The following is an 11,461-nucleotide window of genomic DNA, read 5'->3' on the forward strand; positions in this document are numbered from 1 at the left end:
ATACCTTCCAGGGGGGCCTAACAGTACCGCCGGCGAACACGTAGGACGGCGCCGGGGGTAGCTCCTTTACCGCCGGCGAAACGAAAATTGAGGCCCCGGGGGTGCAATGGGCCGCGGGGTCCCATTTGGGCCTAGCCTTACCGCCGGCGTATTGGGCCCAAAGCGCCGGGGATAGTGGGCTCTACCGCCAGCGAACGCGCGCAGTAGATGCCGGCGGTATTGCCGAGCCAGGGTGGGCCACCTGGCCTTAACTTACCGCCGGCGTTTTATGTTGCAGGCGTCGGCGGTAACGTGCCCTACCGCTGGCATTTTAGGTTGTAAGCGCCGGCGGTAACCTGGGCATGTCCATTTAGGACGACCAGCCACCTACCACTACCCACACACACTCATATGTGATGGCAAATCAACCCAAGCACTAGTTAGCTCATTCCCCCACCCATTTTAGCTATTTCAACCAATAAAATATGATGTATTTGAGCAAATCATGCACTACCTAGCCCCTCTAGCATGATTTGCATAATCTAGATCTAGATCTATCTCCTCCCACCACCTTTTCCACTAGATCTAGCTAGATCTCTCCATTTCTTAGATCTCTAGATCTCTCAAGCATTAAAGTCGACGTGTGGCGTCTCTCGGGTGCTTTTTGACGTCGCGGCAACTAATAGGTACATAACTAAATGAGTGGAATGTTCATATGTTGGCGAAAATTCGCGGTTATATCACTAGTACTAGTGGTGGCAAAAGGTGGTCCATATATGTAAATGCATTGTTTTGCATTTGTTTACGCGTGCAGGAACATTGAGTTGCCAATGTTTTTGCCGGAATATTGATTAACTTCCGTTCCGGCGAATTTTGGAACTCCAGCATGACAATATTTAGCAAAGGTCATGCCGAATTTTTTCCGTGAAAATCGAGACGGCGGTGTAATCAATTATCTTGTCTTGTAGGCGGCGATGGTCATCGCGATGAGGGAAAGCGTCGTGGATAGATACGTGGAACGCGCGACGGCCGACATGTATCGAAATAAGCGAAAGGATATAATGTGTCCTTGTCGAAGATGCAAGCTAGGATCGTTGTTTGACCCCTTCTCGGGCATAGTGAATCAACACCTGCTCGGGTATAGTTTCATGGAGGGGCATACTCGGTGGATGAGTGATGATGGAGATGATGATATCGATGGTGATGATGATGGAGATGATGATGGTGGAGATGATGATAACGAAGGTGATGGAGAGGATGCCCCACACGACAATGGAGAGGAGGTTGAAGAGGATGGCGCACACGTTGATGGTGATCAAGAAGGCCGGGAAGAACATGCGGCCGACGAGGACATGAGTAGAAATACCCCGCTAACCGCGGCCGTGCAGGACCGTCATGTTCAGGAACTTCTTCTCAGCAACACATCGACCGACCCCAAAATCGCCGGTAGACGGAAGGCTAAGCTGGATCAACTCGAGGTAGACTCGAGAACTCCGTTGTACGATGTAGCTCGTGGGACGGAGGAGAGCCGTCCGAGATACGCTCTCGATATTATGGAGATGAAGGCAAAGCACAAATGGACGGACACAAGCGTGGACGAACTCTTCGGATACTTGAAGATCCACTTTCCTAAAGATAACACGTGTGCCGGTAGCCTACAGGAGGCCAAGAAAATCGTGTGCCCTCTCGATTTACCGCACCGGAAATACCACGCATGCATCGGTGACTCGCGTAATATATCGGAACGAGCATGCCAATCTCGATACATGCCCACGAGTGTGGCGAATCTCGATACAAGAGAGGGACAAGAAAATCTCCTCGAAAAGTTGTGTGGTACTTCCCGCTCACGCCCCGTCTGCAGCGGTACTTCGTGGACCCCAAGGAAGCAAAGCTCATGCGCTGGCACGCGGAAAGAAAGGAGGCGGTGATGCGTGATGTGGAGCGGGTTGAAAACCCAGTGCTAACACACCCTTCGGATGCAAGCCAGTGGAAAACATTAGACGATGAGTATTACGAAGAATTCGGGAAAGAACCAAAAGGAACATCAGGTTGGGTGCGAGCACCGACGGACTCAATCCGTTTGGGAACCAAAGCAGCAAGCACAGCACCTGGCCCGTGTTTGTATGGATGTACAACCTCCCTCCATGGCTATGCCTGAAGAAGAAGTACATACACATGAGTATGCTAATCCAAGGGCCGACGCAGCCAGGGAGCGATATCAACCCGTATCCGGAGCTATTGAAGGAGGAGCTAGTCACTCTGTGGGAGGAAGGGATAGAAACTTGGGACGCCTACGGACAAGAAACTTTCCGTATGAAAGCCGCACTGTTGACGACGGTGCAGGACTATCTTGGATACGGATATATCGCGTGCTAGGTGTGCCACGGACACAAGGCATGTGTGAGGTGCATGGAAAAGACGCCGTTTTTACAGCTGGGTAAGGATCCCGGGTCTTCAAAAACCGTCTACATGAGGCATCGAATGTGGCTTCCCAAGAATGACCCGTGGAGGAAGCGTGGAGACCTGTTCAATGGGAAGGATGAGGTCGAGGGACCTCCACCTAGGAGAAGCGGCGAAGAGATAGATACTCTGTTGAAAAACTGGAAAGACTGCCCTCCGGCGGGTAAGATAAAGATGCAGAAGCTGAAGAAAGGAGACAAGAGAAAGAAAAAGGAACCCGGGCCGCTCTTGGGGGTATGGAAAAGGAGGTCCGTGTTTTGGGACTTGTCGTACTGGAAGATCCTCGGTACGCCTCATAGCCTTGATGTCATGCATATCACGAAGAACGTGTGCGAGAGCTTGCTTGGCACTGTGCTCAACATGCCGGAGAGGACCAAAGACGGGTCGAAAGCAAGACACGACCTGATGGCCCTTGATATCAGAAAAGAGCTTCATTTCGCCCAGGTTGACCAGGAAACCGAGGAGGAGGAAATAGATGGTCGCAAACGCAAAAGGGTGGCCACGCAGCGTGAAACTCCTCGCCCCTCCTGCTTCACTCTAAATCCCGATCAGCTCGAACAATTCTTCAAGTGCCTACTAGAAGTCAAATTTCCCCTAGGCTACGCGGGGCTGATACCCAGATGGCTGGACCCGACGAAAAAAATCTTCAGCGGGATGAAGTCTCATGACTGTCATGTCATGATGACGCAGATACTTCCGGTTGCTATCCGAGGGATAATGGAACCGCACGTTCGTGCTACCGATGTTTCGTGTCAGATGGGCTACAGACGTCACAAAAGAAGATGCGTATGTCACCACCATGCGACTGCCCCCCAAATCCAAGACCAAGAACCCCACCGCGCAAAATGAGCCTTGGGTATTGGCTAAGCACGTCGAGCAATGCTTCTTCATAACTGAACCGTCAAAGCCCAGCCGTGTTGTCGTAAGGAGAGGAAAAAGGGCCCTCATCGGAATGGATGGAGTTGCCGACGAGCAAGACTTTGACGGCCTCGTCGGAGACCCAATGATGGAAGAACCCGATGAAGATGATAGAACCTACACACTAAGAAGAAGAAGGACGATGCTACCTAGGTCAAGTGTTCCTCCGTACACAAGGAGTCGCGACGATACCAGTGGGGTCACAAGGACCAAGCGGAAGGGACTTTGAAGTCATTTGTGTATTTATAATAATTATCTCTCGAACAACCATTTGTCCTTCTCAAGTGTATCCTAAATTTATGTCTTGGTTTTTTATCGGATCTCGCCGAAAGTACTTTGAATTCATTAAAGAATTAAAATCATCAATTTATGTCTCGCAATTTATCCTTCATTGGTTTATTTTATCGGATGTTGCCAAAGGACTTTACAATTTATCTAAATAACTAGAAACAATAAAAAAAGGTCTTAAGAAAAGAAAAAAAGGGTGGTTTATTCGCACCTGTGGGGATTCGAACTACGGATGTGCTCGGGTGGGGGGAAGGAACGAAACCACTCCGGTAGTAGTCGGGTTTGTTAAATGATAGGGTTTGTTAAAAGAAATACTAGATGTCATTACCCCGACGAATACATCATTTCCGCCCGCGGTAAGCCCATGGGTCCCACCTGTCATTGACCGAAACCTTACCGCCGGCGTTTCGCGCAAATCGCCGGGGATAACTCCTTCATGACTTAGCCATTCGGCCAAATCCCAAATCGCGCCGCTCACTTCCCCCGCTCACTTCCCCCGCCGACGGAGCCCTCAATCGCCCCGCCCCCTCCTCCTCCCTCCCCCGCGGCTGCGACTGCCTCCCCCAAATCCCCCACCGCCGCCGTCGTTGCCCCTGCCGCCGTCGCTGCCCCCTGCCCCCCTGCCGCAGTCGATCCGCCGTCGATCCCCAGGGCTCGTCGGAGGCCGACGACGACCTGCTCCTCAAGAGCTTCCTCGCCGAGGTCAGCGAGGCCCCGCAGTCGATCCGCCGTCGATCCTCGGGTTCGTCTCCGCTCCCTCCCCCTCCCCCTAACCTCAAATTGTTCATATTGTTCATATGCCATTTTCTGTGAGTGTGAGATGTGTATGCTGTCAAATTGAATTGCAGTAATTTGGTATTTGCTGTGAGTGTGAGATGTGTATTTTCAATGAGTGTGAGATGTGTATGCTGTTCATATGCCATTTTCTGTGAGTGTGAGTGTGAGATGTGTATGCTGTCAATCATGCTTCCCATTGTATTACAAGAACTGGCAAAGCTACTGTCTCGATGCTTCACACTTGCACAACAAACTGTCACCTCAATTCAACAGAAATATGGCATTAAACGATTTCCTCTTGGATTGTTTGTGCAATTTAACAGTCGATGAGCTGTATTTTATAGATGTATGGCACAAACACCCTTCTTACCATTTGGACAAACAAAGACCACAGTATGTGAAAAAATGGTGCAAAACGGCCAATTGCTAACATCAGTGGACATAAATAAAATTAATATTGTATTACGCACTCGAGTTTTGGTTCCAAATTCTAGCACATATTACTTGACAGTAGGCACACATGGAAGAATGACATATTGACATACCTTTACTTGCAGTTCAGTCCGCACTTGGTCGAGGGAGACGGCCACCCGCCAGAAGAGCCACCGAAGAAGATCCGCAGAACCATCTATACCAAGTTCGGCCTGGACTTCAACCTTCCTCCGACCAGCTCCGACGACACCCGCAGACCGACAAACTCAGGTAACATCCTCCGCACACAGCCCCCGACAAAGATTAAATTCAAGGCCGCCCGCATGCTAACACTATCCTGCCAACCGGGATACATTATGCTAAAAAAAAAGAAGGTAAAGAAGACACAATGATGATTACATATATATATGTAGGTCTGAAGGGAGATTCCAAGATCATTGCTTACTTTTTTAAAATAAAGATGCCGACAACAAAACAACTGCTAAGTAGCTGTTTTCCACTGTACTGATACCATGTGCAATGATAGATTCCTTGTTACTGACTAACGTCGAATAGCTCCTTTTGCTGTATCCAAAACAGGAAATAATTCTGGAAACAACATTTAATTTTTGCATGACCTGGCATTCATCTAGGTGATGCTGTTTACTACTGAAATCAATACTTTTGCATGCCTTTTCAATCAAACAGGTGTCCCTAGTATTTTGATCAAAATTCAGAATATCACCTTGTACAAGGACTAGCATCTTAAGCTCATTTTCCTATTGCACAATGTTTCAGCTCATCTCCCTAGTGTTCTGTTGCTTAATTTCTCATCTTAACTCGTAGAGGTTTGAATGTGTACATGTTTTCTCGTTACTTGTCGATGTAGTGGTTCCGATGCCAATTAAGCTCTTGCACTCGCTATCGATTGTTTGTTGTCTTCAATTGATGCTATGACAACTGACGAGTATGTAGTTATGAAATAAATTACTTGCCATTATTACTTGAGAAACATATTTTCGCAAAATAAGTGAATTTATGGTAATACCTTATTGCAGATTCAGCACTTGGTTAAACCTTCTGAATACTTGCGTAAACACCGTTGTGAGATAAGATCATAAGAACACATTTTTATTGCTTAGTATCATGGATAAACTATCTGTTTGTAACCTGGTTGCATGCAAGTATGTGCGTTTGCTGTCCGCTTCCTAACTTATATTTGGACCTACTGATGAAGTGATGATTTGATGTTTTTTTTGCTGACGAATGGTAGTATTTCCATGTACTATTTTTATCTTTTGAAGAACAACATACTTATGGATAACGGGTTCTGTCGAGAGTTTGTGTATTACCTATAACTGACCGTGCTGAACATCTTCCAAGGAACACCCATGATCTTAAACAACCCCCTATGTTTGTTCTGAATTTTTGAAGAGTATTGATCTCCTGGTGCATGCACTATTTTGTCCACAGAATTTTCATACATGTATTTGTTCGTATACATGAAGTGAACATTTTACCCCCAATTGCAGCTACATGACTTGCTTCCTGAAACAGTATTGCATTGCATTCATACATTTGTTCTGAATTGTTTATTAGCACCTGAGTTGGCATTTCCTTGAGTGCAGTGGCTTATTTGCTAGACCCGAGCATATGTCCGGAAGGAGGGCAGTGTGGTGTTTGGTGTGAATTGCACGGATAAAGTACATATTTGCTAGACCTGAGCATATGTCCGGAAGGAAAAGTTGTGTGAAATGTGTTCGCAGGTACATTGAGTGCCAATGTTTCACCGGAATGTCGATTAACTTCCGTTCCGGCGAATTTCAGCACTCCGGCATGACCATTTTTTAGCAAAGGTCATGCCGAATTTTTTGTTGGTATAGTTTAATAAGATACCGCTTCATCTGCATGTGTATGCTGCCTAATGCTGTCACATCTACCTTTGTTAGCATGTTCCTAAAACACTACATGTTTTCTTTCTTTGACTAATAGTAGTTCCAAATACATGGCAGAAGCACGTAGCTAGCGATGTCATCTTCTACAGACCCCAACGAAGACGTTGACGGGTCTTCTCAGTGGAAGTTGGATGAGCACTACAGGCTCATGGTCTCGGATCAGCTGGAGGAACTTCCAGGCAGCGATGACGGGTCCTCGGAGGAGGGGGATGATGAGATGGACAACGATGGTGAGGATGAGAGGGCCGCTGCCGACGAGACCACGACAGTGGCGTTGCCGGGGGTAGCTCGGATACTACTACCGAGGCCAAGAGGAAACGGAAGCAGCGGCGCCCAAACAGGGTCGGCACCACTCGCGACATAATCACCGCGGTGGATGCCAAGACCGGTCTTCCTACTGAGCCCAAGCACGTGGCGAAGGGGTACGGCCTCCAACTGGGAGCAATCCTTCGGGACGTCGTCGACGTCAACGAGACGAAACTCCGAACCAAGAAGAAGCAGCATCTGCAGGCCCAACTCCTTGCGCGGCTGCACGCACGGTATGAGTTCCCCGTGGAATACAGGAACGAGGATCCCAAGGATAACATCGTGAACGGACGAACCCTCTCTAAGTTCTCCAAGAACCTCAGCGGTTATAAAACCATGCCGAGGGGGATGCTTGGTGACAATGAGACTTGGGAAGAGATCCAGCGCCACTTCCCGCGGATGACGCCGGAGCAAGTATAATAAATTCTTGGAAAACGAGGAGCTCGAGTACACCAAAGGACAATCGACCTGGGGAAGGAGCTGGCGGATAAGAACATCGGTCACCACAATCTCGGTTGCCGTGGCTTCGAAGGCAAGCAGGCGGTATGGGACAAGGAGGACCAGGCCTACATAAATGCTGGCCTTGAGCCCCCTTTTGCCAAGTACAAAGACCCACTCTTCAGGGCATATCTCAGGTCCCGATACCATCGAGAATTGGGTGGGAAACGTGTCACGAAACCTGATGTGGTGGTGGGAGATGAGTTGGTCGCCGACGCGAAGGTGATGGCACTAGAGAAAGCAGTGGTAAGCAATTTACCAGCTTATTAATTTGATACTGCTCACCAAGTCCATTACATTCTAAAATTGTTCATGTTACTTCTGGCAGTTGACGGAACAAGCAGCCGCCGAATCAGCTGGCTCCTCGTCCCAGACGTCGACTGGCAAAGTCCCGTGGGACACGCCTTTATCAGGGGTCTGAACACCGTGAAGGCGCGGCCGCTTTTGGACAAGCCCCACCGTGTCCCCGGCGCCGGAGGAGGTCGCAAGCTTGCCGACTATGGCTTGGACGTGCCCGCAAGCACTAGGGAGTCGCGGCAGGCGCAGAAGGACCTGGAGCACGAGGCTCTTCTGAAAAAGGTGGCCGACTTGGAAACAACCATGGAGCAACACGTCAGTGCCGAGGTTCAGCAACGAGTCAGTGCCGAGGTTCAGCAACGCGTCAGTGCCGAGGTTGCTAGCAAGATCGATGACGCGCTGGCCAACAGGGTCAATGAAATCATCCCTGATCTTGTGCTGTCGATGAAGAATTACTTCGACGCCGGCGGTAAGGGACCGATGCCGGTTATCAGCCTAGGCGCCAGCAACTCGGACAACCGGCCTCCAACTAGACACGCTCAATGCACACCCAACTTGGTGACTCCACCCGCCGGCAATGTTGGCGCTAGAGAGGATTCGCCGGACCTGGGGGGCCAGCACTAGCCCCTCGCTCACCCGCACGCCTGGCCTCGGTCCTTCAACGCGAGCCGAGCTCGACGCCCTCACGGTAATTAATTTAGTCTCTCAAGCTCTACAAATTAGTTACTTTGTCGTCCCCCTCTCTGACCTACACATGTTTTCACAGGAGAACGCGACTCCTTGCACCTTGCTACTGAATGTGGACAACAAGTTGAAGGCTGTAGCGAGCGGCAGTGTCATCCTGCCAACACAGCGGATTTTCCACTGCGTCAGGATGGATGATAGCGTGAGCCGGGTTCGCGTGAACCGGTCGTTACCGGGATGCCAAGACCTCCATCCTCCTTATCAACCCCCGGAAACGGAAACCCCGCTCACTCTCGGGGACCTCAAGAATCACATCCTTATATGGCCGAAAGCCCTAATTCGGCTGAACACCGCCGCCTCAGGTTCGGAAGCAAGCTATGGCATGGTCACTCCTCAGGATGCGACGGCTGCCCCGAGTCCTCCACCGGCTGGTGGTCCTTTTGGGCCCGATAGCCAGCCCGACAGTCAGCCCGAGAGTCAGCACGGAAACGCGTTGGACATCGATCAAGCTCCAATCGATACGTTCATCGCTGAGATGGAGGGCGACGGGGTTTCTCCTTACAAGCCACCCGCCGATCGTACGCTAAAGAAGAAGTTGTTCCTTTCACAAGAAACTCCCGAGCAGGAAGACACTACCGCCTTCACCGCTCCACCCCGAGTTGGGCTTACCCCGAGGACACTCCTTGGTGCGACCACGGAGGGTATGAAACAAAACGCCACTCCCAGTTGCAGTAAGAAGAAGGCCAGGAAGCGGAAGAAGTCCGGAGATGTTGCCGCAAGCAAGAAAGTGGTTAATGACAAGTTGCCGACCCCGTGGAGGAAGATGCATCACATAGGCCAGCCTATGCTGCCGGCACACATTGTCCAGACAGGTGACGCCGGATATGAGGAGCTTGCATGATGCTGTTCTAATGAAGGAGGACCTACTTCTTCGAGATAGAAATCCCTCGTACCCGGTTTTGACGGCGAAGGTGCCCACCGGCTTTGGCTTTGTCACCACATACCCCGCGGACTTGATGTTCATTCGATATGAAGACATCTTCGGGCTCTTGAACATGCAACAGCTCGACCGAAACTTGGTCCGCCTCCTATCGCTCAGCATGGCGCACGATATCGCCATGGAGAACACAGCGCACATCGCTATCATGGACCCCTTCTACATGACTCCAGCTGTCGTCCGTAACGAACAAGCGTTTCTAGCGAAGTACATCAAGGATTTCTTGGTGTTAAACAATGATAAGAAATGCTTTGTCATACCATATTTCCGCGAGTAAGTATTTGGTTACTAGAGTACCCTCTATTACATTCTTTCATGAATTTCCTTCATAGTTGATCGAGTATGATGGTTTATTTCCATTTTGCGCAGATTCAAGTACCGCACCCTCCTCCTCTTTTACCCGTATCATTCAGATGTCGGTTACCTCGACTCCGGGCTTGATCCGGACAAGGACTTCACCGACCTTAAGTCTACACTTGATAAAGCCCTCAGCGGCTTCATAGCCGAGGTTGGCATCGACAAAATCAGGCATGAGAAGAAAGTGAAAGGTTGCTATGTGTGCAACCACATAACCAAATTCCCCTGCCTCAAGCAATCGGCACATGACAATGGGATGGAGGCCTGGTTTGCCATCCTACAGATGAGTTCGATTGTAAGGTCTCAGAACGATCTCTTGTTGCCATCCAGTCTTCAGCGGATGTCCGTGAACATGGCGGACACCACCGATGAAAACGTGAGAGCCGAGTTCCGTGCCATCCAGCGGACCATTTGCACAATACTCTGGAGGGATGTCTGCGGTAATGGTGGCTTGTTCCACTATGGTCCCGAACTTTCTAAGGCCGAGATAGAAGGCCGATTAGAAGATGGATGTGACGACAGTAACATTCAACACGCTCGAGGGCATCCGTCCCTTCCCGCCGAAGCCGACTTGACTCAAACACTTTTGTCCTTTGCAAATGTTAGTCATAAAATTACTTAAGTAATTTCCATGCTTTTTCTTTGCACTACTCTATGTTATATCTCTCTCTACTAATGTACTAACAACTTTCATTTCCTTTTTCCGTGTTTGCATAGATGACGTACTATGTCGTCTACCACGGCAGGGTTCCTGGAGTCTACGAGTACTGGGAAGACTGTAGGAGGCAGGTCCACCGTTTCAGCGGCAACAGCTACAAGGGGTACACCACTTTGGAGGAGGCGGAAAATCGATACGCCAACTTTCGAGCGGGACAGAGGAGGGAGATGTGGAGGACCCCTTTCATCGTGATGATGCTTGCCGCCACCGTCTCTCTAGTTTATTATGTCATTGTTGTTTAGCTAGGTCATCGACACTCGGACTTATATGTATTTCTGTAACATGTGCTACTTCGAGTCGTGATGTTTGAACTATGGTCGACACTTGCGTTATTGATGCATATGCATGCATGTTATGGACATTTCGGGACTTTCTAATGATGTGTATCATTGCCAATGATGTGTATCTTGCTAATGATGTCTATTTTGCTGTCATTCTGGTAATTGCCTGTATATTCTGTGTATATGCTATGAATTCTGGTGTATATACTGTGAAATTCGAGTTTTATTTTTTTACTCCTGCTAATGTTAACGCCGGCGAAATGTACATGTATCCCCGGCGTTTTGCAATCGCCAGCACTACGGCCTGATTCCCCGGCGAAATGATAAGACGCCGGCGGTAAGGCTAACCCCGGCGAATTGACAACACTTACCCCCGGCGACTGGTAAAACGCCGGCGGTAACGGCACTTACCCCCGGCGAATTGGGAGGCGCCGGCGATGAAGCGTTACCACCGGCGAGGTGATCGCCGGCGAATGCAAAAACGCCGGCGGTAGGCCATTTCAGGACGCCGGCGGTAGGCCATTTCCTAGTAGTG

Source organism: Lolium rigidum, chromosome 2 (assembly GCF_022539505.1).
Source record: "Lolium rigidum isolate FL_2022 chromosome 2, APGP_CSIRO_Lrig_0.1, whole genome shotgun sequence".
In the NCBI taxonomy this organism is placed as follows: domain Eukaryota; kingdom Viridiplantae; phylum Streptophyta; class Magnoliopsida; order Poales; family Poaceae; genus Lolium; species Lolium rigidum.